The sequence below is a fragment of the Bidens hawaiensis genome, unplaced genomic scaffold (genome assembly GCF_021521415.1).
Source record: "Bidens hawaiensis isolate Kalapana, Puna unplaced genomic scaffold, B.hawaiensis_p1.1 tig00050279_1, whole genome shotgun sequence".
NCBI lineage: Eukaryota > Viridiplantae > Streptophyta > Magnoliopsida > Asterales > Asteraceae > Bidens > Bidens hawaiensis.
The window spans coordinates 51800-59088 of NW_027499003.1; the positions used below are offsets into that span (position 1 = coordinate 51800).

General features: G+C 31.1%; 1 pseudogene across 1 annotated transcript; it reads left to right on the forward strand.

Annotated features, from left to right (window-relative positions):
- The first annotated feature begins 4780 nt into the window (after nucleotides 1-4780).
- Nucleotides 4781-6367, forward strand: LOC143598448 (transcription factor HRS1-like; annotated as a pseudogene). Its single transcript, XR_013147113.1, has 5 exons — nucleotides 4781-4921; nucleotides 5086-5342; nucleotides 5422-5635; nucleotides 5718-5794; nucleotides 5898-6367. The product of XR_013147113.1 is annotated as a transcription factor HRS1-like (transcript).
- Nucleotides 6368-7289: the final 922 nt, after the last annotated feature.

Genomic DNA, 7289 nt, shown 5'->3' on the forward strand with positions numbered 1-7289 from the left:
AACCTTCTTCCATGAACTCCATTACAAATTTATATATACCCTTGCTTCTTAGTATTAACTATGTTTTTCGCTAGAAGATAAGTATTATATAAACTAATTTTCATTATTTTATGATCTCTCTTTTTTATAATAGTAATATGTTAATTTGATATTTTGATCCTTATTTTTTTTCTGAACTACAATAAAACAATTCTAGATTATTTGTTGGTTAAATAAGTTTGTTCCAGTTGTAAAGATAGGTTAATGTTTATTAGTGTTTCTTAATATAAACTCATCATAGAATAGCTGGGATTTGCACACAAAAATCTTTACACGGTAGAAAAGGGCCTTTAATGACATGCGCACCATGACACGCAATGATTAATGACTTGCAAATGCGTGTCATTGAAAAATGTCATAATTTTTAAAATTTTTGACATGCATTTTTGTGTGTCATCGATTCAATGTCATAAATAAAGAAAAAGAATAAAAAAAACAAAGACTGGGTACAGCATCAGAAAATGCGTGTCGTCTGTGTCATCCTTCATTCCAGATAAATAAAAACATAATACCATCCCAATTACTTCTCAAAATTACACGCCTCTTCAATTCATTTGTAAACCTAAAAAACTCTTATCTCCCTCTCTTCTCTCTCACCGCCTCCCTTTCTTCTATCTTGCCGTTTTCACCTCATTCGGAGTCCTAACCCTAATTGCCACTTCACACTTCGCCGGAATCGAATTCGAATCTGACGTCAATACGCTTCTCCGACGATTTATTTCGGAAGCCTCGAAAGTGAAACGGATTTGAGGTGACACCAACACTCAATTTCATTTTTATTTGATGTTAATTTGTATAATAGTAACAGTAATTTGATGTTAATTGTTCTGTTTTGTAACCCTAGTTCAAATCAGGCTAAGAAGAATTTAAAAGCTAGGTTAGAACAATTATTTTGGCTATTGTGAAATAAAAGGAATTGTTTCTCTCTGATTATAAAAGCTAGGCTAGAACGCATGCTTTCTCATCTGCAACTGAACAGTGAGCCACTTATTATTTGTTACATTTATGATAATTCAAGTAGTTGTTTGAAGAGCCTAAAATAAACATACTACCAGCTAGAGTACATGGCATGTGTCATGTATGAGATAAATAGAGCCAATGAATTAGTCTTTTTTTTGTTTCGATTGTAGGAGTGCAACTTCATCTTTAAGACATATGCTGATAAACCTGCCACTTGCTTATTGATTGATTTAATGATATATTGTTCTAAACTTGTGCTCAACTGTTACAGTGTTGTGTTAGTTTGTTGATCCATAAAAATTGTTTTTAATAGGGTTGAGCTCGATACCGTAACGGTGCCGATCCCGATTTTCTTAAAAACTTGGTACCGGTACCAAAAATGCTTGGTTTGGTACTTGAACTATAGAAAATTCGGTAAACACCATAAATACGGATTAGTTGGGCAGTAGGGGTATTTAGGGTTTGGTTTAAAATTGTGAAACCGTTCAAACTGGTCAACGATTTGGTTTCGCGGTCGATTATCTTAAAGAATTTGGTTAGTTTGAAAGTTTTGAGACCGTAATGAATAGTTTGGCTTATAGTTTATAGGGAAACCAATCGGAACAAATCGAACCGGGCCGTTGATTTTGTATATATTTGTAGGGATATTTAAATTTGGTTTTGGATTATGGCTATGTATATTTTAGTTGGGCATGCCTGACCTGGGGATGCATTAGGTGGGTTTATGCTTAACCACTAAAGGGAGTTTTTACAAAAAATGTGTCACTAGGTGGGTTTATGCTTAACCACTAAAGGGAGTTCTTACAAAGTTTGTGTTCTGCAGTATTGTTTGCAAATTTCGTTGTTCAATGTTAATTTTTATTAGCAATCAGATCCGTTCATAGTACCTTGTTTTTAATGTACTAACTAGATAGTTGATGTTTTTTGAATTCTTGGCCCATTAAGTTTTTCATAACTTGCAGAATGAATGCTTCATAATGTTAATCTTGTTATAATTTAATAGTGTTATATATATCAACTAAGTTATACAGGACTTTTAAAAGTAGTATTTAATGATAGTAAAACACGTGACTTAAACTGGAATTACTGATCCACTTGTTTGAAAAAATGGCATCATAAAAGGATTATGATGCTATGAAGCTTTGATACTCGAGTTGTAATTTCATTTTTTCAATATATACATTATACAATGATATGGGTTTAATGGTTTACAACATGTCTCTCTTTAGGAAAACTTCTAATGCTTCTGATTATTGAGGCCATTCTATCACCAAAGTAAGGATTTTTTTTTTAATTCTTATATATCCATTTATAATTTATATGTGATGCGTGTATAGATTACTCAGTTTTTGTTCTTGGTAGCCATAGGAGTTCTGTTCTTGTGTTTAGCTACTCAAATGGTGATTGCTTTGCATGGGATACTCTATTGGCATAGGTAAGAAACTTTTTTTTCTTCGCACACCTTACGAGTAATGAACAGATCCAACATGATTGGGATGATTAGTGGTGGCAGAAGCAGTTCTTGGAAATACTTGTTAAAAAATGTGGTCTTGATGCTGTTAAGGAAGTAATGTTTGAAAAGCATATGAAGCTGCTCAGAAATATAAAAAAGGTTTGTTGCTTTATGGTCCTTGTGTATCAACTATATATACTACAATAGAGAGAGATACATAGATTAATATATTTTATTTAAATGCAAGTCTAAAAGAGCAAGGAAGAGGTTGGCAAAAGACGGTTATGAAGGGTTAGAGGATGACCCACTTCGTTTTGACTCAGCCAAATTTTGTAACGATTTCGTTGTTTATTTTTTGTCTTGGGTTGGGGGAGGCAAAGAGGAATACACAAAGGCGGATTTTGATGCAGTTCGAGAAAAATGGTCGAGTTATGCGACGCAATTTATTTTCCGGTACTGATATGTATGGTATTGAGTGCTAACCATATTTTTGTTAACTTTGTGAATATTTGTAATATTTTGACTTACGATGTCTAATTAAGAAATGAAATGCATAATTTTGCTGTTATATTAGTGTCATTAATGTAAATATTAGTAATTGTGTAAAAAGAGTAATATATTTTTTTTGAAAACAAAAAATATACGATGACACGCACAAATGCATGTCGTATGTTGGTGTCATAAACGCATGTCACAAATGAGTGTCATTAATGCGTGTCATTAAGCATGAGACGCAGATGTGTGTCATATTCACTTTATGACGGGGGCTTCAATGACACGCATTTGCGTGTCATCTACACTCTTTAATGACACGCAATGCGTGTGATTGAAGGCATTTTTTTTAGTAGTGTTAGTAATTTTGCCTTTAATTAACTCTAAATATTTTTGTCCCTTGTGTGTAATAAAATTATGAAAAAAAAAAGTGTAACTTGTAATGAGTAAATAAAATGAAAAGGTTGTAATATACAAAAAATTAGCAGCTACCATCTTCTATTAAAAAAAAGGTTTTCATAAAGGTATTTAAGAATGAACATTGTCACAAAAGAATATTAAATGAATTCTTATGTTTTTTATTGAAAACAAAAATATATATATCTTTTTGTATAAAAGCAGCTTTAAATTTCAATTAATTATGATATAGGCCAATAAAAAAATACAAATAGTAATGCGAGATTTTTATATATTGGAAAAAACTGCACTTGTTTGACTCCTTCTATATATAAAACTAGCTTTTGTACAAGTGTATTACAAGGGATTTGTCAAATAATTAAAATAAATAAGGTCCGTTATTTGAAAGAGCTGAACAAAATTAAAGGTAAAAAATAAAATATATAGTACAAATAATAAAAAGTCTATAATCTTAAATTTACAAATTAGAAAAAATCTCTTTATATACAACATTTGCCAAAATTGTTTTGACCTTACCTATGGATGGTTATGATAAATGAGATAAGAGTTGGAGAATTAGAATAGAAATTATAACTCATTTGTTAAAATTGTTTTGACCCATGACCCATAGATATATAGGACAAATAAGATGAGAAATTAGAGAATTATAAAGAAAATTATAACCCATTTGCCAAGATTATTTTAACTCTACCCATGGAGAGATAGGATGAATGAGATGAAATATTTGAAAGGATATTATAACTCATTTGTCAAAATGGTTTTGTCGCATAACCCATGGATATGTAGAATGAATGAGAAGATAGATTAGACTAAGAATGAATGTGAGATTGCCACATCATCTTTATTATTTGCTTTTATTAGTATTGTTAAATATTTGAAAGGATATTATAACTCATTTGTCAAAATGGTTTTGTCGCATAACCCATGGATATGTAGAATGAATGAGAAGATAGATTAGACTAAGAATAAATGTGAGATTGCCACATCATCTTTATTATTTGTTTTTATTAGTATTGTTAGATTAGATTAGATGAATATATTTGAATTATCCAAATCATTAAAAAAAATATTATACAACTATTTGCAGCTAACAAAAAAATTATTAATAATCATCCAAACTATATAAAATTATATATATATTAATTTGTGTTTATATATATAGTCATGTGCATTTAAAAGGTCCGTTTGATACACGACACGCCGACTTCCACACCTTTCGATTTCTCCGATTTCGTTTATACCTTATACTAAGTTTATTCCTGTTCCTAAGTCCAGTTAAGATCCTTGTCTTCTCATACTAACCGTATCTCCCTATGTTCACAGACAAAACTATCCCAAGTTTATTTCCATTATAAGTTCACAGTCAGTCTCATCCAACAAAAGTACGTGGGAACACTTTTTAAGGAAATAACTAAGAGAATGGTTCTCTACAATAATCCAAGTGAAGTTAGAGAGAAAGTGCATAAATATCAAGACTATATTCGAGCTTTAGAACAAGAGCGTAAAAAGATTGAGTATTTGAACGTGAGCTTCCGCTTTGTCTTGAGCTTGTTTCTCAAGGTAAATGATCATTAACTTTTCACCGTATGCAAATTTTTTTTTCAGTATCAGGTAAATCGTAGGTTGTGCTGATATATTTTTTTAGCGTTTTTTTTTGTTGTTGTTGTTGTTGTTTTTTGGTAAGTTTTAACAATGGGATTTTGTTTGTTTGGTGTTGGGGGCAGCTATTGAAAGATGCAAACAACAAATGACCGCGGGGAACACAGAATCTGGTAATGATCATTCTGATCAAACATCTAATGATTGTCCAGATTTGGAAGAATTTATCCCCATGAAATCAATGTTTTCTACACATGAAGATGTTGATGATCATCCACAGCAAAAGCATCATTCGTCTCATAAATCTAAGAACATTTGTAGCAAAGATTGGCTTGCGTTTACGCAACTATCAATTCAAACCCCGGATCCACCTCTTGAAGAGGTACTTAATTAATCAAATAAAATTTTCATCTTTGATTAAAAACTGGATTAGTTTTTGTTACTATATTTCGCTCTTCTAGGATTTCAAATCGAAGACGCTGTTGTCATTGGAAGAAAACCAAAACGTATGTGGCACTATTCGTCGTTTCCCGAAGAAAAAAACCTCAGCCGACACCGATGGCGGAAGTAATGGTGAAGATAAAGAGCAATCTAATAAGAAAGAAAGAAGGTGTTGATCTCAAGAATTGCACCGAAGGTTCCTTAATGCACTACAACACCTTGGTGGTGCTCATGGTATGTTTTGTGTCTTCCTTAAAAAAACATGATTACATGAACACATAAAAATAATAGCATTTTCTTTTTTTTTTTTGGGCAGTAGCAACACCAAAACAAATAAGGGAATTTATGAAGGTGGATGGGCTTACAAATGATGAAATTAAAAGCCACTTACAGGTTTAATTTCTGCTTTAATTTTATTTTACTTACAACACAACATTAACTAGTATTTTAACATATTGGTAGTTAATTAACTAGTTATAATTTTGGTTTTAAACAGAAATACCGGTTGCATACGAGAAGAATGTGCCCTACAAATTACGACACACATAATCCCCAACTAGTGGTCGTTGGCCGAATATGGATGCCGTCACTAGATTATACAACGAATGCCACCACATCTCCAACTGGCATCAAGAATGCAAAAGTAGTATACGCCCCGATAGTGTCCCTACCACCGTGTACAACCACATCTTTATACAAAACAAAACAAGGTAAGTAATAATATTATATGGTAGAAAAACAGAAAAAGGTCGTGACAATGGATAAGCTTAGCGTTTTTAATCCACCTCCTTCGTGCAAACCGGCCACCACTAAGTTAGCAGTTTGATTTCTGATTTTCCTAGAACTAAAACGAGCTCGAAAGGCAAGTTGATGAACATCATAAGCATTCCCATGGGTGTTTGGATAATGAATTGACCATATCGTTGTAGACAATTTGATGTGCTAAGTTTTTATCTCTTGGTCCAATGTTTTGTAGGATTGTTTGTTGTACCTAACATTTGGATGAGTTAAAAACAAGATGTCACTGTTTCTTTAAAGAAAAAGGATCTGGTTTAATAAATATTTACTGCAAACTATTTTTACCATATTATTAAAAATAGAATGTATTAAAAAACTGCAAATTAAATATAAATAATATACAAATTAATAAACAAATTAAGTAAACTTAAAATTAAGGGATACTTAAACTCGTTACAAAAACTAGAAATTAAATAAATACAAAAAGAAAATACAAACGATGTTGAAAAAGCCATATACGAGATATTATATCAGTTCGGTTCAAAGCGCATGATGAGCTTCACTCTTATCCAAATTTTGAAACTTAACTAGGTGACTTTTCAAAATATTGTCGTTTAAAATTAAAATATTAATATGTATAAATATATTCTAACACATGTGTGTGTATCAATTCATTTGTATGAGATCTCGAGAAGAAGTTTTTAGTATGAAAAATGTGAGAATAAATATATTCTAACAAATCACGTTATTTCTTTTTTAATATTTTGATAATTTAAATGTAGGAGTGTATATATAGAAATGAAAAAAAAATAATTTGGTATATTACTTTTGAAGCAAAGCTATTTTAATAAATATTTTTCTCCACGCCTACTCTTTTTTTAAGAGAAAAAAAAATAACCCTTCTCATACATACATTATACCATATAAGTTTTTCATTTCATTTGAGATATCGATCTTCTCATTGTTGAAAACAAGTATATTATAATTTGGATGAAATGGTCTCCAGGAAAGCGTTGGATTTGCATTACCCTTATCGTTTACAATAAAACAAGATAAAGTAAATAAAGAATACCAAAGTGAAGAAATATTCGGATATTCGAAGGAAAGTAGCAAATATGAGAATTAAGTATATTCTTCATTTGTTTAGTAC